General features: G+C 38.9%; 1 protein-coding gene across 4 annotated transcripts in view; it reads left to right on the forward strand.

Moving 5' to 3' along the window:
• The first annotated feature begins 352 nt into the window (after window positions 1–352).
• PKIB (cAMP-dependent protein kinase inhibitor beta) overlaps window positions 353–24,469 on the forward strand; it is a 1,514,333-nt gene continuing 1,490,216 nt past the window's right edge. For 3 of the 4 annotated variants that reach the window (XM_044073780.1, XM_044073798.1, XM_044073790.1), the window contains exon 1: window positions 355–571. The gene's annotated coding sequence lies outside the window, so the exon portion shown is untranslated. Of the gene's footprint in view, window positions 572–24,469 lie in introns of all 4 variants that reach the window. The other variant, XM_044073807.1, reaches the window with a different exon arrangement.

The following is a 24,469-nucleotide window of genomic DNA, read 5'->3' on the forward strand; positions in this document are numbered from 1 at the left end:
TTAGTAATGTTGATGATGTTGATATATCAATTATGATTTCTGTCCTCAAATTACTGGGGACATACACATAAAGCTGTAGAAAGATTTTTTTTTATTTTACATTGTGACAAATGATTGCAGAAACCTAAATGAAGGTGGATATGTACACAAAGTTAAATGCTCCGGTGTGTCTCATTCCAGGACAAGATTCTTTGCTATTTATTTCAGCCTTGAAGCTAAATGGTGAAAGATAAGGAACCCGCCTTCCCTCTGATGAATGGTATAAGCCAGTGTGATGTCACTGTGTCTGAAGGGCAAGCTCCTTTGAAAGTAAGAAAGAGAGAGTGTTTGCGTATGTGTGTCTGAGAGAGAGAAAAGAGAGAGAGAGAGAGAGAGAGAGAGAGAGACACACACACACACACACACACACACAAAGAGAGACAGAAAAGAGAAAGCACGCTCAAGAAACCTGTGAGCTGTCCAACATCACAATACTCAGCAAGACCCTCTGTCAGGACTGATTCAGTGGAGTTTAATTGCTGCCGTCTGGATAAGAAAAAGGATAAATGTATGTTCTTTAACTCAGCGGTTGGTAAGTAATGAAACCATGATAATTAAAATGAATTTGGTTTTTGCTAGTTTCTGGCAATACTTTAGAAGTCAGTACAGTGCTTCCAAACAAAAGTCACACAAATCTGACTGACTTAGATGTACCACAGCTGCCAAAAGGAATGGTTCATGGCTCTTGTGATTACTTTTTACCGGAAGGCTGTAGCTTTGTCTTTTGGCTGTTTCTTCTGTACCTTATATGCTGTGAAGATTTCTCATAATACTGGCATTGTTTCATTGTAATTGCCTAGGGACTAGCAGTAGTATTTGCGGTATTTGCCATCAGGAAGAATCCAGGTGCACAATAAAGTACTGTAGGACAGTTAAGGAATGCACTGTATTTCTGCTGTCTGCTGTGTAGACAACAGAACAAAGCCTAGGTATTTTCTACAGATCAGTTTAGATGTGGAAAAGATTACATTAAGACAGAATAGCATTTATTGTGTTAAGCCATTCATTGATTTTGGAAATGTGTTCCACAGATGGTTGCACGTTCAGTTAGTCAGAAACACACTAGCTCAGAGGACAGAGCTAAGGCAGGGTAAGGCAACCACAGCTCTGTTTTTAATGCACTTTGTCATGCACTCTGCTTTCTTTCATTTGGGCACCATGAGCAGAAACAAACATTGTAACGAACTAGAAAGATTTATGAAATCTTTTGCATTTTGATATTGCAAATGAAAGACCGTGGTTTCAGAAGAGAAGTCTGTGCTTTGCTTTAATATTTCCCTTTTGTAATTTGCCCAACTTGGACTTATTCACCTGTCTAAATTATACACTGTGGGAAAACCCTGTCAGTTTAATCAGCATGGAACATAACACTAGTTAGTCATCTTAGACAAGGATTTACTTAGCTAGATTGAAGCTGCTAAGTGGGTTAAAAATAACAGCCAAACAAATATTCAGACAGGCAGTGTGCAAACTGATACAAAACAGATGGATGACAAGATATAAAAGCAAACAAGTGAAATACTGATAGAGAGCTGGAAAAGTACCTAGATAGACAGATGTTGGTAAAGACACACACACACACACACACACACACACACACACACACACACACACACACACACACACACACACATATTTTTATATAATTATGAGTGCACAGACATAAACCAAGTTAGACATATGTAAATATCTGTCTGTATGCATGTATTCATGGATATGTACATGCGTGAGTGTGTGTGCGTGTGCGTGTGTGCGTGTGTGCGTGTGTGTGTGTGTGTGTGTGTGTGTGTGTGTGTGTTTGTATTAGGGGAATACATGTTCCTCTCAACTGGCCAGATTTTTGCCTTATATTTTTGGCCTATTCCTCATACAATTTTGGAGGTGTAATGGTGCAGTGGTTAGCATTGTCACCTCACAGTAAGAGGTTCTCTAGTTCAATTCTCAGCTGGGGTGTCTTCTGTGCAATGTTTGCATGTCCTCCCTGTATTCATGTGAGCTTCCTGTGAGTGCTTCAGTTTTCTCCCACATTCCAAAGACATGAGTCAGGAGTGTTTCTCCCCGGGCCTTCACTGAAAATGGGCTCTGTCCTAGTCAGACATTCCCGGTAAACAAATGTTAAATAAGTAAAAAATTGTGGTTTTCTGGCAAATCACTGAGGGTTGAAATAACTAAATCATGTCACACATTTTAGTTTCAGACTTCATTTCTTTCAGAAAATGCAAGATAAGACAAATCCTGTTATTCTAACAACTTTCTAAGTCTGTAAGAGCAATATTTAAAGTTTGTTCCTATTTTTGGGTCTTTGTCTCCCCATTACTTTAGGCTTTGCCCAGATTTATTGTGCTAAGAAGTTAGGAATTATGCATGTGCGGTAACACAGAGCTCTTGTTAAGTTAATGTCACAGAACTCCATTAAAGCTCTCAGTAAGTGAAGTCATGTTAACATTTCAGATGAACATCACTGGCTCATCTTGTCTAAGGCTTTAATAAGCAAGTGATTATTACTGCCTTGATTGCTTTGTTAAAAGCCTTCTAAATTAAAACTTCAATTCTACTGTGCATTTCCAGTAGGACATGACAAGTTTTATGGCTGCAGTATGGGATAAAAGTCTTCTAAATTAAACTACAGAGATTTTCTACTAGGACATGAAATGTTTTATGGTTGCAGAATGGGAAACTATAGCAGGAACAGATAAAAAACCTCAGTATGTATACATCTGTAGCAAATTGCTAACATTATAGTAGCAGATTATATAATACTATCTAGTTTTCAGTGAATATATGTGTGTATGTTTGCGTGCATGTGTGTGTGTATACATATTTATAATATGGGTGACCTGCTTTTGGTCTAAATGCTCATTTGCCGACATATATTTAATTGACATAATTTGTTCAATATATGCAGATGGTCAACAAATGTGTATGAGATGGATCCCCAGGTAGGAGAATATTCCCTTTCCCCAGGGACTGTGCGATCTTGATGTTAGTATATATAATTACCAGGGGGATTGGGGGTGTAAGGGGACTTGCCCCCTGAAAAAAAAAAGATATATTTTTTGCATGTGCTAAGGTTTTTTTCTTGGTATGTGAATGGTAATTTGTTGATGTTTGATTTGTCGACCTTCTGTGGTCGACATTTCAGAGGTCAATGTAGTGACTACATGATGAAAGTGAGTAGATCCATATATATATATATATATATATATATATATATATATATATATATATATATGCATATATATAAAATACTCTTATAGGTTCATAGGTTCATAGGTAGGTATATAAGCTTAGCCAAAAGGTACCCTGGCTTTTGCCACCCAAGAAAATTATTTTCCTGTTCCCCTGTCGAGCAGAGCCACAGAAGTGATCCCCTGGGTGAATTTCCTATCTCTCATCCAATCATCAAGATTTTTCTTGAGGAGTGCTAATGAGGAGCTTTGTTTGATATAGATAGGTAGCTTGTTCCAGAGTATGAGAAGTCTCTGGGACAGGAATCTGTCCCTCCAGCATGTTCTGTTTATTGTAGTGACAAGGTTTAGGTCCCTATAGCATGTAGCTCAGAGGGATTGGGATTTCTTTAAGTGGAGCATGTCCAACAGCTCTGGGTTTGACGTAGCTTTGTATGTTAGGCAGAGATCCCCTCTGAGTAGGCGATATGCGACGGAGTAAAGCTGGAGTTTTTTGAGATGGTCTGGGTAGGACATCTGTTTGAGGCCAGTAATCTTTTTTGTGAGGTATTTCTGCTGCCTTTCCAGTTGTTGTAGATGTCTTGTGAGGTACATACCAAAAGGGGCGTTGTACTCTATAGTGGGTCTAATGAGTGACGAGTAGAGGGGAACAATAACCTCTTTTTTCCTGGATGAGAAACCTTTTGTGATCAGGTGTGCCACATAGAAGGATTTCCTGACTACTGTGGCAATGTGAATACCAAAGGAGAGGCTACTGTCCACCTGTGTCCCAAGGTCTCTTATCACACTTTTGGTGTTAGGTAGACTACCTCCTATGTGGTAGTTCATGTGTATAGAGTTTTTACCAAAAGGGATGACAATGCACTTTTTGACATTGAGCTTGAGGCCATGGCTTTGACACCAGGCATCTGTCCCAGTGAGGCCCTTTTGCAGGATGTCTACATCATTAGGAGTTTTGATTATGGCTCTTAGTTTGCAGTCATCTGCAAACTTCGTTAGCCAAAGACCTTCTGGGTTAGAAGTAGATACCAAACAGGAGAGGACCCAGGACTGAACCCTGTGGTACTCCACTTGTCACTGGTCTGAAGTTGGATTTGGAGTCTGCTACTTTCACAGTGTGGGTTCTGTCAGTGAGCTAGTTGGCAACCTGTCTTGTGACATAGGGATTTATACCTAGTGTAGTGAGTTTATCTTTAATTCCAGAGTGAGGGATGGTGTTAAAAGCCTTGAGATCTAGATAGGATGTGTGAACCACCTTACCCTCATCTATGGCTTTGGTGACCACTTCAAAGAAGTCCATCAGGTTTAGGAGACATGATCTGCCTTTTACAGACCCAAACTGGGTGGGGTCCATAGTTTGGAGATTACCAATGTCATTGTTTATAAGTTCTATGATGATACGTTCCATAGCCTTGCAGACCAGACTCATCAGGCTAATGGGGCGGTAGTTCTCGGGGTCTGTGGTGGCTCCCCCTTTGTGGAGTGGGGTAACCATCGCTGTGCACCATTCAGTGGGCACAAAGCCTGAGGTGAGCTGTTTTAAGCATAGACAGTTTCCCTTTTTGTGCGATAAATAACCTGTCCCATTTAGTTATAGACTGACCTTACCATTCCATAGTTGATATTTATGTATTACCCTTAATAAGAATAACTGGGATCATACCATAGATAATTTGAGGGGACCCAAACATGTGATAAACCATTTAGGAACTGCCTCGGTCCATTAGATATACAGGGGGCGGTCCTTCAGTAAATCTTCTGTTTCTCTTTCATAGATCCAAGTTGCACTTGAAAATGGATAGAGATGAAGTTTGTTTTTTATGCAGATGGGGGATGGGGAGTCTGTTCCACAGCAGCTGCATCCTCTGCAAAGTATATCTATCCCTCCAGAGTGTTCTGTTGATGTTGCAGAAGAGGTTTAGATCCCTATACCGAATATTTCTGATGCTTTTTGACTTGCTGATTTGCAGTAGATCCATCAGTAATGGGTCGGAGGATGTCTTCTATACCAGGCAGAGGTCCTTTTTTAGCAGTCTGTAGGATACTGAATATAATGAATATGTGTCAGTTCATGCAGGACATGTTGTTTAGGCCTTGTATTCTTTTAGTAAGGTATCTCTGTGGGCATTCCAGTTGTTGCATGTGTCTAGACAGATACATGTCAAAGGGGGCATTATATATGGTTATCTATGGAAAATGAAATATTAATTATTTGCCTTTCTAGATGCCATCATTTGGTTTAGGCACAATTACTTATCTAATTAGATAAATAGCATCCCAGAGGATATTACTAAATTTCAGAAAAATATGTAGTTATATTTTACATTATATCTGGACTTGGAAAAAGCAGCATTAAGAATTTGTTGATATATGTATATATATATATACCTTAATCTGCTTTCTGCCCTTAATTCACTCTTCTCACTAGCTCTCTCTAATCTTCCATGACTACTCTTTCTACTGTTTTCTAAAATCTATTAAGCAAATCGCCTCAGAGAAACATTCTGTTGTAATTGTCTTGCCTTCATGCAACTACATCATGATAAAACTGGGTTTTTGTAACCGCTTACCCCAAAAACTAAATTCATCTTAATGACATATTTTCTTTTTATACATCTTAAAATAGTTATGCTATACTCCTGATTATTGACACTGTATAACACTGTATTGCTACTTAATGCCTTGTAATAATCCTGTAATATTGCTGTTTAATGCTAATTTATAATGAAAATTGTATAATATGTTGGAGTTTTCTCCCCAAGCATTTGCTGGAAAAGGGCTCTTCAGCTCAGTTGGACAATCCAGGTCAACAAATGTAAAATAAAATAAATAAATAACTGTATTTATATATATATATATATATATATATATATATATATATATATATATATACATATATATATCGGACAAGCCCGGTCAACAAATGTAAAATAAATAAATAAATTATATATATATATATATATATATATATATATATATATATATATATATATATATATATATATATTATGTATAGTTATATATAATAAATATAGATAGATATATTTAGCCGGTAACCATGTTTATCTCTACCGAGAACAACATTAATTGCTTTAATTTTTACTCAGTTAAAATGACAATAGATTTTTTTCCTGTGTACACAATATTTTTAGCCAAAAGAAACACTTAGTCTGTTTTATCAAAATCTTTGTTTTTTCCCGTATGATAATTGGGAAAGACTCACAAGACACAGGTAACCAGAGCACTGGTTTACTTAAATAATTGATTCAGAGTCTTGCAGTATACAGGTGCAGAATGAGGAAGTCAAACTTTTGGATTTTATGATGGAGTTTACTAACAAGTCATGGATTTAAAAATTTATTGCTAACCTATCAGGCATAAATGTGATGAGGTGTAGTGATTTAGGTGCTTAGGCTGCTATGACTGCTTTTGATCTTTACAAGTAACACAAACTTTTAGATCCTGGCTATAAAACCACTCTGATACAGACAAGTATAATGCAAAGAAAAATCTTATGTAAAACATCACTATTTTATTTGTGTGTGTGGGATTAATAAAATCTGAAGAGCCAGTCTGCATATGATCTTTTCATGTGCTTCCAGTGAGATAACTAACAATCTGAATGTCTGTTGCATCCCAAACAAGATAATACTCTAAATACTGAACTTACTCGGCATAGTAGGTCATGATTCAGTGGAAGTGGAAGGGAAGAGTACTAGAAAGATGCATGAATTCTTAATCTCACCATCATAAGTCTAGTTTTAATACTAGCATTATAGGAACATGTCACAGACATACCTGTCAACCTCTTAGATCAAGAAATCTGGAAAAAAGCCATAAATAATGAGGGGACAAAGGCCCAAAAATAGGGACAATTTTTAAATATTGCTCTTACAAACTTAGAAAATTGATAGAATAACAGCTGTCATGTCACTGATGATTAAAGTCAGAAAATAATAACAAACATTTTATGAGAAAAAGACCAAAAATATGAGGCAAAAATGTGGACATTCTGCAAAAATCTGAACAGCTGAGAGGTATGGCACAGGATATGTATCCTTTTCTGGTCTGATTTCCTGTTAAAGACAAATTCTTTCATGGTAGACATGAAAATAACTAGGTAGTACTGACAGGCTACAAGACTGTCGTAGTACTATCTTTATTAGACACCAAAGAAATATGTTAGTATTGACCAATATATTCTGAACATTTACAGAGCAGGAACGTGTCTTCTGTTTGTAAAATTGTATTACCTTAGAGATCTTGCCTTCAGGTATTAATCACTGACATGCTGGACTATAATGCTAAGAATACATACTCTTGTCAAACTACTAACAGTGTTTTATTTATTTAATCCAGAAAACTAAGACAATGATTATTCATATATCGACCCCCTCTGCCACTTTCCTTCTTATTAGCTGTTTCATTCTCCTTAAATATTTGTTTTCTAGCTTGTTAGCATTACTATGACGTGCATTGTTTTAAACACTGAGTGTTAAATGCCTCCACTTGTCCTTATTACATTTCTTGAGAGTCTCTTCTACTGATCTGCAATAACAGACTTGCATTTAGTGTAGATGGTTAATCCTGGGGGCTGTAGCTCCTGTGGTACAGGGTTTAATTCCATGTGCCTAATGTGTCATCTTGAGCAAGTCTCTTAACCAGACATTGCTCCTTGGTTGCCTCTGGAAAAGGATTGTGTATCCAGTGGGTTTACCTGGTTAACAAATAGGTATTATTATTATTTCTACAAATAATAGTATGCACGTCTTATTTTATATATAATTAATGTACTTGTTAACCATATAAGTGAAGTAGTTTAAAGAACCATTTTCAGTAATGTAACTGTATGCATTCAATTTAAAGAGTCATGATATGTTAATGTATCATCATCATCTTCTTTTGGCTGTTGCCGTTAGGGGTCGCCACAGTGGATCATCTGTTTCCATTTCTTCCTGTCCTCTGCATCTTGCTCTGTCACACCAACCACTTGCATGTCCTCTCTCACCACATCCATAAACCTTATCTTAGGCCTTCCTCTTTTCTTGTTACCTGGTAGCTTCATCCTTAGCATTTTTTTCCCAATATACTCAGCATTCCTCCGCAGCACATGTCCAAACCAATGTAATCTTGCCTCTCTGGCTTTTCCAAACCTTCCAACCTGGGCTGACCCTCTAATATACTTATTCCTAATCCTGTCCATCCTCATCACACCCAGTACAAATCTTAACAGCTTTAACTCTGCCACATCGATCTCTAACTCCTGCCTTTTTGTCAATGCCACTGTCTCCAACCCATATAACATAGCTGGTCTCACTACCCTCTTGTAGACCTTCCCTTTCACTCTTACTGGTACTTCTCTGTCACAAATCACTCCTGACACTCTTCTCCACCCAATCCATCCTGCCTGTACTCTCTTCTTCACCTCTCTTCCACACTCACCATTACTCTGAACTATTGATCCCAAGTATTTAAACTCATCCACCTTCACCAACTCTACTCCTTGCATCCTCACCATTCCTCTATCCTCCCTCTCATTCACACACACATATATTCTGTCTTAGTCCTGCTGACCTTCATTCCTCTTCTCTCTAGAGCTTATCTCCATCTCTCCAGGGTCTCCTCCACCTGTTCCCTACTCTCACTACAGATCACAATGTCATCTGCAAACATCATAGTCCACGGGGGACTCCTGTCTGGTCTCATCTGTCAACCTGTCCATCACCATTGCAAATAAGAAAGGGCTCAGAGCTGATCCTTGATATAATCCCATCTCCACCTTAAATACATCCGTCACTCCCACCGCAGACCTCACCCCTGTCACACTACCCTTGTACATATCCTGTACCACTCTTACATACTTCTCTGACACTCCCGACTTCCTCATACAATACCACAACTCCTCTCTAGGCACCCTGACATATGCTTTCTCTAAGTCTACAAAAACACAATGCAACTCTTTCTGAACTTCTCTGTACTTCTCCATCAACACTCTCAGAGCAAACATACTGCTGATCACTAATCATCACATCCCTTCTTAACCTAGCTTCCACTACTCTTTCCCATAACTTCATGCTGTGATTGATCAGTTTAATCCCTCTGTAGTTACTACAGCTCTGCACATCACCCTTATTCTTAAAAATCGGTACCAAAACACATTTTCTCCATTCCTCAGGCATCCAAGATTTCATTAAACAATCTGGTTAGAAACTCCACTGCCATTACACCTAACTACCTCCGTGCTTCCACAGGTATGTCATCTAGACCAACAGCCTTTTCATTCTTCATCCTCTTTATAGCTATCCTTACTTCCTCCTTGCTAATCCATTGCACTTCATGATTCACTATCCCCACATCATCCAACCTTCTCTCCCTCTCAGTCTATTCATTCATCAACCCCTCAAAGTACTCTTTCCATCTGCTCAACACACTCTCCTCGCTTGTGAATATGTTTCCCTCATTATCCTTTATCACCTTTACCTGCTGCACATCTTTCCTATCTCGGTCCCTCTGTCTAGCCAATCGGTACCAGTTTGTAAATGTTGATAAGGCTATTTCTGCTATTAAGACTAAAAAGGTTAAAAAACTTAATAGGGACAGTGCAGAGTATGAGAGAGGGGTTGCGTATCCCCTGCCTAGGAATTCTAATAGGGGCATTAGTACCAATTTTAATGAAAATGTTAATTATGTGGCTGACGATGCCATTATTGATGAAATACCAGATGGTTCTAATAGTCAACAGGAGACCCCTTTGGGGAAACCCCTAAGAAGGTTGGAGCGCCTTCGCAACCAAAGGGACCAAGAAGGTAGGCAGTATCACCCCAATTATACCAACAATGTAGAGAGATTGGCCCCCATGGACCGTCAGGAATTTTACCCACAGAGAGGGTGACCCCAGTGGGGCAGAGGAATGAGGGGTGCTACGAGGAGAGAGGTGTTGACCATTTAAATACAGATGAAACTTATGGCATTATTAGGAATATAAGAGGCGATTTTAAGATCTACAACCTGAGTTCAGCCAATATTACAAATGATTGGGCCGAACTTTTTCAGAGAGGGTTAAATTTTGTCCCTGTGAGGAAACCAAGATTGGATAATTGTTTATTAGAATTTAAGATTTTTGTAAGGAAACTTAACCCTAGGCTCTACTTTGAAAATAATATACAGTTTGGACCATTAGAATTGTGTAAAAAACAAGTACTTTTAATCCACCCCTTCATCCTATTTTGCAGATTTATGAGAGGTTATGTATTTCGCAGATTAGAATAATTTTTTTGAATAATATAACATTTAATAATAACCTCACCAGTGAAGAACATGATTTATTAATTGAAATAGTGGGGAATAAAAAAGTTAGGCTGATGAAACTGGATAAGGGGGGAGGTTTGGTAGCCATGGATCAAGAGGTTTATTTTCAAAAAATGTTATTACATTTATATAGTGAAACATATGAGGAAACATCCATTAATCAACTCAACATAGCATACAGACATATAGATATAGTACTTTTGGATCTGTTGCTTGATAATCAAATAACACTGGCTGAGTTGAATTTTATGGAACAGGTTAATCCATGTATACCTACGATTTTTTGTATACCAAAGACTCACAAGTCTATTGTTGATCCCCTATAGTGGACGCAAAACCATCAAAGTCATTCTCCATGGCTAAGTTTATAGATTTAAATCTGAAGGGAATATTAAAACAATTTCTGCATATTTTACAGGATTCATGGGATTGTCTTAAGAAAATTCAACATGAAATGTATAGTGAACAACTGATATTTGTTACAATTGATGTTTGTGACCTATTTATAGTCAATCCCCACAATGAGGGTATTAGTAAGTTTTATGATTTTTTAATACTCAGGGTTTACACATTCTAGAATATTGATGTTTCAGACAGTTATGGAAATCATATTGAATAACAACTTCATTTTCTTTGAAGGACACTATTTTAAACAAAAAATAGGGGTAGCCATGGGGGCTTCATGTGTGCCCCTATTTGCTAATATTGTCCTGGCGGAATGGGAAATTTCCAAGGTTTTTACATCAGATTTGTTTAAGCATTGTATTTTCTATGGCCGCTTTTTGGATGATATTCTCATCCTATGGCGAGGAACCCAAGAGTTAATGTATGAATTTTTTGATTATTTAAATAGAAGTACATCTTTCTTATGGTTTACAATTGATGTTAATGACAATGTTATGCATTTTTTGGACATTACTATTATCAAGGATCTGGTTAATGGTAGATTCATTTCTACATTATTCCAGATGCCAACCTACTCCAACACATTGTGACATTTTTCTAGTGCCCATCCATTCCACCAAAAGAGATCTTTTGGTAAAGGGGCAAGGAGTTAGGTTGGCTAGGATGGTCAGTGAGAAAGATTTGTTTCTTAATGAAGTAGCAACTTTAAAGAGTATGTTATTGGCAAGAGGGTATCCTTTGCCTTTTATAGAGCCTATATTTCAAGAAGTTAATAAGAGAGAGGAAGAGATTTTTTCTTCTATATTAGGTGCTCTATCTAATACCAACAGTAACATCAGGATTGATAATAGTAAGACTCCTTTTTCGCATCCTACGATACTTACATTTAGCTCATTATATGGGAAAATAAAAGAAACATTAAATGTGAATTGGGTGCTATTTGATATGGAGCAACAATTTAAGAATAAACTAGGCTATCATCCTGTTGTAGTTTATAAGAAGGACAAATCATTTAAAAATTTATTAGAGACTAACATAACAAAAGGGACCAAAGGTAAGATATTAAAATGTGGACATTGTAATCAATGTCCTCATATGATGGAAAATGAATCCATGTTTATTAAGGGGTTCGGTTGGGTGGCCTTGAAACAAAGGTTCAACTGTTATAGTAAAAGTGTAACATATATAGTGATTTGTCAACAGTGTAAGAGTTTTTATATAGGAAAAACTATCAACTGTCTGAACAGGCGGGTGTATCTGCATTTATATGACATTAGTAAGAACAATCTTAAGAACGCTCTTTTTAAACATATTAAGGAACATGTGGGGCATCGATTTAAATTTAGTGCTCTTGAACAGGTGAGGAACAATAGTGGGGGGGGGGTCCTTTGGATATTTTCTTGGAGTACCGAGAAATAATGTGGCAGTTAAAATGTAATGTGACATACCCCCCGTGACTTAATGAAACTGTTTAGCCTTTCTAGTTACCTTAAATTGAAAGCTGATTTCCATATGTAAATAAATGAATTTAGTTATATGTTTTAGTTAGTGACAGTATGAAATCTTATTATTACTTTTATGTGACCAACAAAGTTTGTTTGTTCAAGTTTTGCTAAATCTGTATAGATTTTCTTACTTAGGATTATGTGTCTCTGCTGCTAATATGTTTTAAAATAATAATTTTTAGGTTTATCAATGAGATGGTGTGTTTTTAAAAAACGTTTTAACATAATTGATTGTTTAATTAATTAAATGAAGTCATGTGACTATTTTGTATAAATTTGATATGAATCAGTAGGAGATGCATTCTGATGAAGTCAGGGCTGACAAGCAGACAAAAGCGCTAAATAAAAGGATTTGGTGTTTGCCTTAGAGCCATTTGCTCTTTCTTTATTCTTTATTATTAAAGAGTGGATAGAAGGAATGACCTGGCAGTGGCTAGTCTGGAGGTGCTGTGAGATAGGGTTTGGCTCTGTAGAGTTGACTTAGTTTTATATGTATTTTTTTTATAGTTACAGCTATGTGTTTATCTAGTTTTAGTTGATTGCAGATAGTGACGGCAAGGAGACTGGTATGTTCAACTGGTTCAATAACAGTTTGGTTGGATGAAAAAATGGTGAGTGGAGGAGTTTTGTAAATAGTCTTGTTTTTGGAGAAGACCATGAGTTTAGTTTTTTTAGGGTTGAGAATGAGTTTGTTTTCTGCTAGATAGGTTTCCCAGTCTAACAGAGAATTTTGTGTTTTTTTCCTGAAGTTCGAGGTAAGTGGGGGCTGAGCATGAGGGTGGCATCATCAATATACTGGATTATGGTGTCATACTTAGTGGCTGTAGAAAGGTTATTAATAAATATGGTAAAAAGAAAGAGACCTAATATGGAACACTGAGGCACTCCTACAGAGATAGGTAAGAGAAGGGAGAGAGTGTTATCCCACTTAGTGGACTGTTGTCTTTTGGAGAGGTAACTGAGGAAGTAGTGAAGGGAGGAGGAACTTAAGTTGTATGAGGCAAGTTTGTTAAGAAGCTTTTGATGGCAGACAGTGTCAAATGCCTTTGATATGTCTAAAAAGACTGAGGAGATGAGAAGGCCACTGTTTTGAGGAGGTTTACTGTGTTGGTGAAACTGACCAGAGCAGTAGAGGTGCTGTGTTTAGGTCGAAATCCATGCTGAGAGTTGGATAGCATGTTATTATTTAGGAGATAATCAAGCAGTTGACGATGAATGCATTTTTGAAAGATTTTAGATAGCGGAGAGGAGAGCAATAGGATGGTAGTTAGAGAAGTCAGTGGAAGTGCCACCTTTGTGTTGAGGTATGATATGTGAGGTTTTCCAGATAGAGGGGACGCACATCTCAGAGATGGAGTGATTAATGAGAATAGATATAGGATAGCAGATATAGGATAGCAGATAGATGGTGCAGCTAGCTTTAGGTATTCATTTGGGAGAAAGTCAGCAGCATGGGATGAAGGTTTTAGCTTTGTAAAAAGCATTTTGATGTAGCTTGTTGGAATTGGTGATATGGTGAAAGACTTAGGGGAGGTGATGGGATGAGGAATGGTTAGTGGTGTGTTGGGGTTGTTTTGTACAAGGGATGTTATAGTGTTGATGAAGTGTGAGTTGAACTGAGAGGCTAGACTATCTGTCACATTAGAGGTGGATGGGGGTAGAATGGAAGATCTGCCAGGCTTAAGGAGGTGGTTTATGCTATGCAAAAATTTAGCTGTGTTGTTTGAATGTTTTTCTGAGATTTGAGGAAAAAAAATGTAGTCATGTATAATCTGTTTTTTAGCTTGGTTCCGCAGTTGTTTATATTTTAGCAGGTCTGTTTGTTTTTTTTGTTAGGTGATAGGTTGACCAAGCTTTGTCCCATTGCTTTAGTAAAGCTTTGGAGCAGCTTGTTAGCAATGGTAAATGTTTGGATTTGGTATGAATTTGCCTAATGGGAGAATATTCAGGAAGACATCATTGAAGTATTGTACTGCAAGATTGAGCTGGAGGGTTTTGAGAGGATGCCAGTCATACTGCTGGAGAAGAGAATTAAATAAAGGAGTCGAGAAATTCTTTTTGTTGTGAATGAATTTGAAAATGATGTTATTGGGGGAGTGAAATTTTTTGCAGAGGATGAAAGTTGGTATATGGTCACTAAGGGTGTCAGGAAGGCAGCCAGCATTATAATTGGAGTTAGAATTATTTATAAGAATCCAGTCAAGGAAGGAATTCTTGTTAGTATGCTTGTCTAATTGGGTTGGTGAGTGAATAGTTTGAGTGAAATTAAGCACAGATACATGGCTGAGAGAAGGATGATCCAACCACATAGTACGATAAAATACTTTAATAAAATGGTGAGCGCTTTCACAATTACCAATTGCTTCTTCAGACCAGCAAACAAATACACAAGAACAGCTTAAATATTTCATACAGAGGTTTTCAATTAACTAACTATTCAAATCACTGTTCACTGTATATATCATGTGATAAAAGTACAATAAAAACTCATTAAAATACATATGTCTACATATGTCAAGCATTAATCACAATATCAACACTACAGCATCAGTTTCACTTCTTCAATGGCCTAATTTTTAATTCTGGTTTTAAAGGTGCTAGGTCATTTAAACCTGACCCCTTATGTGCCCTTAGTCATAAAATCCAGCATATCTCACTATATTCAGTGGTATTTATTAAATCACCCAGCCTCATACCCTGCTGTATCAGTTCAAAAACTTGAAATAAAAACTTATGTTGTTCCCCTTTTTCTTTATTGTGTTTTGCTAAGGCAATATATTCTAAACCTTTTCTCATACAATACACATGATCTCTTATGCAGTCATGCAGGTGTCTATTAGTTTTGATCATGTAAAACTTTTTTACATAGCACACAGTGGGCCATGTACACTAAATTTTTAGTATTACAGTCTGCTACTACATTAATGCTAATGGACTTGCCAGTGTCTGGATGCGAAAACGAAAGAGATTCATCTATAAGATGACAGTATCTACATTCATTACATCTTCTAGTACCCGCTGAGCCCCCACCCATCTTATTCATATTGGCTCTTGGATAACATAACTGCCGCTTAAAGGATTTCTTATTTCTGTAACTAAACACTAGGTTATGGCCCACTAACTCAGTTATACTTTCATAGATTTGTAAAATATGCCAATTCTTTCTGGCAATGTTCCTAATACCCATTGATGTCACTACCATATGTCAATGTAAGAGAAAAGTTATTCTTGTGTTGACACATAGATGTCCTCTCTTTTGAGGGTGAAGAAAAATATGGTTTACTAATTGTATTCCTGTTTTTCTTAACTAGAATACAAGCCTCATTAAGCTCAGATCTTTTATAACCTCTATTTTCAAAATCACTACTAACTTGCTGTAAACTTGCATCAAGATCAGCATCATTCACGGTAAGTCTAGAAATATACATCAGTTGCCCTTTATAGGTTCATAGGTAGGTACTAGGCTATTGGCCCTAGGGCCTGTATAAGCCTAGCCAAAGGTACCCTGGCTTTCGCCACCCAAGAAAATTATCTTCCTGTGCCACTATCGAGCAGAGCCACAGAAGTGATCCCCGGGGTGAATTTCCTATCTCCCATCCAATCATCAAGATTTTTCTTGAACAGTGCTAATGAGGAGCTTTGTTTGATATAGATAGGTAGTTTGTTCCAGAGTATGGGAAGTCTCTGGGACAGGAATCTATCCCTCCAGCATGTTCTGTTTATTGTGGTGACGAGGTTTAGGTCCCTAGAGCATGTAGCTCATAGGGATTGGTATTTCTTTAAGTGGAGCATGTCTAAAAGCTCTGGGTTTGACATAGCTTTGTGTGTTAGGCAGAGATCGCCTCTGAGTAGGCGATATGCAATGGAGTAAAGCTGCAGTTTTTTGAGACGGTCTGCATAGGGCATCTCTTTGAGGCCGGTAATCCTCTTTGTGAGGTATTTCTGTGGCCTTTCCAGTTGTTGTAGATGTCTTTTGAGGTACATACCAAAAGGGGCATTGTACTCTATAATGGGTCTAATGAGTGATGAGTAGAGGGGAGCAATGACCTCTTTTTTCCTGGATGAGAAACTTTTTGTAATGAGGTGTGCCACATAGAAGGATTTCCTGACTACTGTGGCGATGTGATTATCAAAGGAGAGACTACTGTCCACCTGAGTCCCAGGGTCTCTTATCACAATTTCTGTGTTAAGTAGACTACCACCTATGTGGTAGTTCATGGGTACAAAGTTTTTACCAAAAGGAATGACAATGCACTTTTTGGCATTGAGCTTGAGGCCATGGCTTTGACACCAGGCATCTGTCTCAGCAAGGCCCTTTTGTAGGATGTCCACATCTTTTGGAGTTTTGATTATGGCTCCTAGTTTGCAGTCATCTGCGAACTTCATTAGCCAAAGACCTTCTGTGTTGGCCTGTACTTCAGAGAAGTAGATACCAAACAGGAGAGGACCCAGGACTGAACCCTGTGGTACTCCACTTGTCACTGGTCTGAAGCTGGATTTGGAGTCTGCTACTTTCACAGTGTGGGTTCTGTTGGTGATGCAGTTGGCAACCCATCTTGTGACATAGGGATTTATACCTAGTTTATTGAATTTATCTATAATTCCAGAGTGGGGGATGGTGTCAAAAGCCTTGGCAAGATCTAGATAGGCTGTGTGAACCACCTTACCCTCATCTACGGCTTTGGTGACTGTTTCAAAGAAGTCTATCAGGTTTAGGAGACATGATCTGCCTTTTACAAACCTGAACTGGATGGGGTCCTGAGTTTGGAGATTACCAATGTCATTGTTTATGTAGATCAGGCTCGTTAGGCTAATTGGGCGGTAGTTTCCGGGGTCTGTGGTGGCTCCCCCTTTGTGGAGTGGGATAACTGTCGCTGTGCGCCATTCAGTGGGCACATAGCCTGAGGTGAGGCTATGATTGAACATGGTACTTAGGTGGAGTGCCAGTTTGTTCTATAGCTCATGTAGAACACAGCCTGGGATGTCATCAGGTCCCATGGATGCTGTATTCTTGGCTTTGGATAGTGTGTTTTTTACCTGTGCAGCCGTGATTACAGGAACTTTGCATTCTTCTGGTATAGAGATGGGCTCTTTAGGGGATGACAGAGGGGTAAAGTTAGCACTGAACCTATCTGCCAGGATGTTGGCAATATCTGTTGGTTCTGTATATTTAGTGCCATTGTGCTGTAACTCAGAGCAGATCTGAGTGTTGCCATTGAGATTCTTGACATAGCTATAGAATGCTTTGTGGTTGTCTTTAGAGTCAGAGGCGATTTTGTTTTCATAACTAGCTTTGGAGGAATTTATGAGGGGTTTCAGCTTCTTACTGAAGCTGACCAGGGAGTTTCTCCAATCATGGGATTTTATTCTTTTTTGCAGCAGTTTCTTTCTTCTGTTGTAGAGTTTGTTTATGGCAGGGGACCACCAGATTGGCTTCCTTTTTTTGGAGGATAGCATCTTGGTTCTGTTAGGGATTGCACGATCCATGCACTCATGTAAGTGCTTATAAAGTGCATTTGTGTAGGATTCAGCAGTCATACCTCTGTTGTCCATCAGCATGGGTGTCGTGAAGTTTGCCACTTCTGTCTTAAGAAGCGTAAAGTTGACTTTGGAGAAATTTTTTACTGTGGTTTCCCTAATGGGGGGTGGGGGAGGGATGTGGATGTCTAGGGTGATTAGCTTATGGTCGGATCTGACCAACGAGGAACTGACCTCTGGTGTGGAGCACTGGTTGCCCATGTTGGTAATAACCAGGTCTAGGATATTGCTGCCCCTAGTGGGGGTGTGGATAAGTTGATCCATGGCATTGGAATTTATGAATTCCAGAAAACGTTGAGCACAAGAGTTGGTACACGAGTAATTTTCTCAGTTAATGGTAGGGTAGTTGAAATCACCCATTATTAGGGTGTTAGGTTGTACCCTAATATTTTACAGTGTATTAAGAAATGAGGAGTGGGAATCCTGGGGCATGGTGGGGGATCTGTAGCAAGCTACAATTTGGATTGCGGTCTTGCCCAGAGTTAGTTGCACTTGGATAATCTCGGATGCATTATGCTAAGCAACTAGCCTGGAGGTGTGGATATCCTTAATGAATATGGACACGCCTCCGTCTTTTGTGTTTCAGTCCAGGTTAGGTGGCAGAAAGGTGTGGTATGAATGATAGCCTGGTAATGCAGGGGTACTCTCTGGAGCCTTGAACCAGGTCTCTGTCACTGCACAGATGTCGATGTTCTCCATTTTAAGGAGTGCCTCGAGAGAGTGCATTTTGAGATTTAGACTTCTAGCATTGAGTAGCAATACCCTCAGATTCTTCTTGCCTGTACCTGTTAGGGTGGTGAATTTGTCGTTTTAACCTTGCCTAAAAAAGGCACTGTAGGGGTGGCTAGAGCCTTAGCCAGTATCCAGAATCCCAGGGGCGACAGGTGCAGGCCATCTCTGGCAAAGCATCGTGCCTTGTCGATCATGTCATCCCAGGCAGACAGATACTGGATCCCCTTAGAATGACATCAGAAGCTTAGCCAATTGTTGAAGTCAATCATTTTGTCCTTGTACTGTGGTATCATTCTGGGTGATGGCAGGATGCTACTTAGGGCTAGAGTCATACCTGCCTGGGCTACAAGATCGGACAGCTCCTCCATGTCCCTTTTCATGTAGTTCAATGAGGTACGTCTCAGGTCATTCGCACCAACATGGATAATGACAGAGTCATATTTGTACTTGTTGTCAAGTGACCTGAGTGCATGTGTTTTGTGGTGGATCCTGGCACCCGACAGACAGCTGACAGTAACTTTCTCCTTGTTTAGCCTGGTGAGTGGAACATCAGTGTGCCTGACTATAGAGTCACCTATGACTAGAGTGTTGGGTACGTTGTTATGCCTTATGGGCTGTGGTTGAGTGACACACTGAGTTTGTGGGCTATGTGTCATTTGGGTTGTGTTGGGGGAGTGGAGGTTGCTTGTGTTTCTGCTTTGGAGGTCCCTGTTGCTTGGGCAGGTTTTTACTGAGAGCCTCCGCGAATGTAGGTGTGTGTTTTATGTTTCTATGTGTGTGTTTTGGTGGTGTAGGTTTTGAGGGACTATGTGCTGAGTGTGGTGTGGTGCAAGTGTTTACCTTCTCCTCTTGACTGTCTAGTCCAGTCTTGGGTGAAGAGAGCTTTGCTAACAGTTTGGCTATTTAAGTGCATCTCTCACAGGTTGTAGTGTTGGGTGGTAGGAGGAGAGGGTTGTCTGGGTACATGAGGCAATTACTGCATTGCCCCAAGATGCCCAGGTTCATCAGGTAGACAGGAGAAAACACCAGGGGCTGACCCTTAGACATGCTTGGATAGGTGCTTATTTGTTAAGTACTAGAAACTGTTTTCCTCTAGACAGTGAGGAAAGTTGAGTGCTGTAGTAATTTGTAGCTTATTTAGTGCTTACAATACGTTCTGAACAAGTGCTGAAACAAAAAACTGTCTTGTTCTAAGAAACAAAATTAAGCTAGAAGGCTTCCTTTCAACACAGAAAGGCTTGGGCCCTAGAAGCCTACAAATAGTCCTGGACACAGAAAATCTATATCCAGGCTAAACTACCCACAGGAAAGGCTGGAAACAAGCTTAGAAAAAGTTCTTTTTTTTTTTTTTTTTTTAGTGGAAAGAGAGAAAGGAGTAGCAGAAACTAAGATGATTGGCCTTCTCAAATGTTCTCCCTGTACTGGGTAGAATGAGGTAATGACACTAGACTGGGAGGAGGGTCCCAGATCAAATTTACACTAGGGGCGGGCAACTGCAAAGCCACCAACTATAAAAACACTATACCAACAGGGAGGGAGGGTAGGAAACAAACTGCAGAAATGTTTCTCACAACTGAAAAGCAGCAGTGAGCCTTTAAATGAAAGGTTTAAACAGCTAAAGGAGCATCTAGAAAAAAGAGTTTAACTGCAACAAGTTATCAGAAACAAACAACCCAACAGATGCTTAATAAAAGTGGACAATTTCCAGTTAATACCTCACACACAGTGAAACTAGTTAGAAAAATACACAGTACACAAAGTGCTATAAATAACTAAGAAATAAAGAACAAAATAAACAAAAAACAGGATACTTAATGTTATATATTATAGCTCCGAGTTTGCTGAGTGTCCTTCCTTCGATTAGTTCAGTGTAAAATGGCAGAACACTCACAACTGAGCTTCTTAGGTAACAGGAAGTTGAAACATGAGACAGCTTTTAAGAAAGAAATCTCAAAAGAACCAATGAGGTGCTTAGTCTAAGCTGTAGTCCAGGTGACCTCAGTCAGCCAATGACCTCAAACAATTCTCTCTCACTGAAATGCCTGATGGCTTTGGCTAAACCAAGATGTCCCTGAATATGTGCTCAGACACACAGCCTCCACAAACACTAGGCCCAAATAGAAGCCTGAATATGGAAATGCTACAAATATCCCCACTACTTAGAAATAAACTGCAGAAATGTTTCTCACAGCTGAAAAGCAGCAGTGAGCCTTTAAATGAAAGTTTTAAACAGCTAAAGGAGCCTCTAGAAAAAGAGTTTAACTGCAACAAGTTATCAGAAACAAACAACCCAACAGATGCTTAATAAAAGTGGACAATTTCCAGTTAATACCTCACACACAGTGAAACTAACTAGAAAAATACACAGTACACAAAGTGCTATAAATAACAAAGAAATAAAGAACAAAATAAACAAAAAACAGGATACTTAATGTTATATATTATAGCTCCGAGTTTGCTGAGTGTCCTTCCTTCGATTAGCTTAACAACATTAGAGAACACATGTCCAGGATGCATACTGTTATGGTGTAAATAAGAAGGATGATAGCAATCTTTTCTAAACAATCTAGTAAAAACCTCATTTCCCACACCTTTCATAATTTGTATATCACGTAATCAATGCATGCAGTTGAATATTTAAAAGTAAATTTCAAAAACCCACTCTCTATAAACTCATATAATTCATATATACTGTATTTCCATAACATAGATAAATCATCCAGAAATCGTTGGAAGAAGCAAATCGTTCCTGCTATTAAATCTAACATATTTTGATATTCCCATTTGGCCATAACCATGGTGCCATTTTAGGCTTTGTCCATATTTACTTTGCTAAGCGGTTGAGAGGTATGCTATCTCTCATATCCAGGCCTTCTCTAGAAATGAAGAAATAGAAGTATTGTCTTTCTCTGAGTTTTTGTTTTCTTGAGTTTAGTTCTGTAATTGAATCCCAGTCAATTGCCAGTAATGTCAAGCCAATTCCACTTTTCCTTTGGAAATTGCTTAATAAACCTTACCATTGATATTATGCCTAGGGATGCCCCATTAGGTCCAGGTTAGGTCCAGGATAGCAGACAAATGGAGATCCCATGTAAAGAACACATGTTGTTTTTACCTATTTTATTCTTTCCAAGGTGCACAGGGTGCACTCTCTTACATTTAATAAAAGGCAAATGCTTTCTCCTGAATTCACCTGATCAAAGGAAATCTTCATACCCACACATGGGCAGAGGTGAAGGACTGTGTATTACACCCTTTTGCTAGTACCCCAATCTTCATTGGGGATGATGACTAGCTGTATGCCCCACACCTTCTTTCTGAGAGGGACCAGAGGTAGCCATTAATTGCTCAGTTCCCCCTTCCAAGCTAGCTCTGCAGATCCCAAGCTTGTTCAGGGAGCTGAAGGCTGTGGCCCTGTATCAGTAGGCTGCCTATCAATGCTTTTATATACTGCATTATCCTTTTTTACAACTCTGTCAGGAAGAACAACTTCTTTGTATGTATTTCTCTACTACCTTAATTTAGCAAGAGGCCAACTCATCCACCTCACCCTTCCCCAAAATTATCCTATCCCATGTTATTCTATCCTTTAATGCTCCTGCACTGCCATTTTTGTTTTCACTGCATAATAACAGTCCCAAGGCAAATGCCCATGCTCATCACTCCTCAATCCCCAAAACTAATTATTTATTAGCATCATTTTTCAATGCCAACACCTACATCTACCTCCTCCTATTTCCTAATGGAATCATTTATACATCTGCATTCCTCCAAATGCTGATATATCTGTGGCTGAAGAAGCATTACCCTGACTGACAGCTAGTGTGATGATAGGAGGTCCTGCCAGCTATGCCAGGAGAAATAGGTCAGTGGATGTGTAACTTATGCCAGCATAGCTAGTTGGAATTTTGTAAATAATTATATGTTATTTGTATATCAAGCTGATTTGTACAGAAGCTTGTGTTGAAAAATGTATTTGTAAAGCTGCTTGTGTTAAAATGTACTAACAATGGGTCCTGACTGTGTTGTAACTTAATTAAATGTGTATGTTTTAACAGAGGGTACTGTGAGAGAAGAGGTTAAGCTCAGTCTCAGCTAACTTTGAAAAATAATTGAAATTAAATTAGGTCATAAAGATTGTATCTTACAGTTCTGGTTGCAGCCAGAGGCAAAATATCTGGGATACCATGTATTAGGAAGCCTTCTGTATTGTCTCTAGCAGGGAGCTAATTGCTGGTCCAAAAGGGTAGAGGTTTGAAATTGTTTTATTATTTCTGAGCAAAGCTCTATCTGTGTGTATGGTAACACATAGGTGCTAAAATCCTGTCAGTTTCTGTTGTTGGTGATAGTGTGGGATGACCAGATGTGATGTCATTCTGTAAGCTATCCCAGAAGTAATATTATCTGTCCTATTGAGAAGTCTCTCAGTCCTCTGAGTCAGACATAGCAATCTGTTTCTTGGAACCTGACGCAGAAGGATCCCTCACCTACCTCATCTTGCTTTGCTCTAGTAAGTGAACCAGGGAGAAGTAACTTTTAGATTAGTCATGAAAATATAGTGAGAGTAGTTAAGTACTACTTTTCTGTACCTGTGTGAATCTATTCATCTGTGTTATTTTAATATTTCCTGTAGTTGAAACTCTGGTGTTTACTGTAAAAAGATATTTAGTATTTTCATGTTATTTTATTATTAAATATATTTAAACTTTGCATTGTAACTGGTTCTTTAAGAAAATATTTAAGTTTTGATAGTATTTGCATATATTTATTTGCTGATAACTCTGGCCACTCCTGAAATCTTTGTTGTTGGTCAAACGACCATTTGTGTTAGTAATTATTGCACACAGTATAATTGGTTACCCTTATAAGAGCCTTAAAGTAGCTGGCAGGGGTTCTGGTGGCAGTGAAACTACCTTATCGTCTGGGCAGAAGTGGTATAGCTAGTAAATATGTGCCAGCCTTTCCAGGTGTGTGTTTGTGTGTGTGTGTGTGTGTGTGTGTGTGTGTGTGTGTGTGTGTGTGTGTGTGTGTGTGTGTGTGTGTGCAAATCAAATCTGAATGTGTGTGTGTGTGTGTGTGTGTGTGTGTGTGTGTGTGTGTGTGTGTGTGTGTGTGTGTGTGTGTGTGTGTGTGTGTGTGTGTGTGTGTCTGTGTGTGTGTGTCTGTGTGTGTCAGCTGCTTCCAGCAGGGACACAAAGCACTTTCACAGAGAGGGTGTGGGGGGACTTGGCTTGGAACCCTAGCTAAGGATTCAACTCTACAGCTGTGCCAGTGGGGACCCTTATTGGGGTCCTGGAGGGAGACATATATAAAGTAATTCAGACCCTGGGCTGACTGTGTTCCCTGTATGCTCTTAAGGGAAATTGTGCTTGATTCAGAGAGCTGCATCTGGAAATACTGAGTGTATCCATTTGTATTCCAAGTGAATGTCCCCCTCTAGTGTCAATGGTGAAGATTCAGGCTCCTTGATTACTGGCCCAGAGTGAAGGTGTCACATACTTGTGAGCAGTAGTGTGGATATTGAACTTCTGCAGGGAAAGCAGGCAAAGATGTCAGCAGAGGATTATGAAGCTGACAAAGAACCAGTTGGCCAAGGTGTGTGAAGCCAAAGGACTGGTCTATGTCAGCCTGACTAAAGAGGAAATTATTTCAGCCTTAGTCACAGCTCAGACCATAAACTAGGAGGACAACCGGTTTGGTGATGGGGATTTACAGCCCTCAGAAACAGGACAGTTCACCCTTCCCTCAGAGGAC

Source organism: Protopterus annectens, chromosome 1.part1 (assembly GCF_019279795.1).
Source record: "Protopterus annectens isolate FY-2018-M chromosome 1.part1, PAN1.0, whole genome shotgun sequence".
NCBI lineage: Eukaryota > Metazoa > Chordata > Ceratodontiformes > Protopteridae > Protopterus > Protopterus annectens.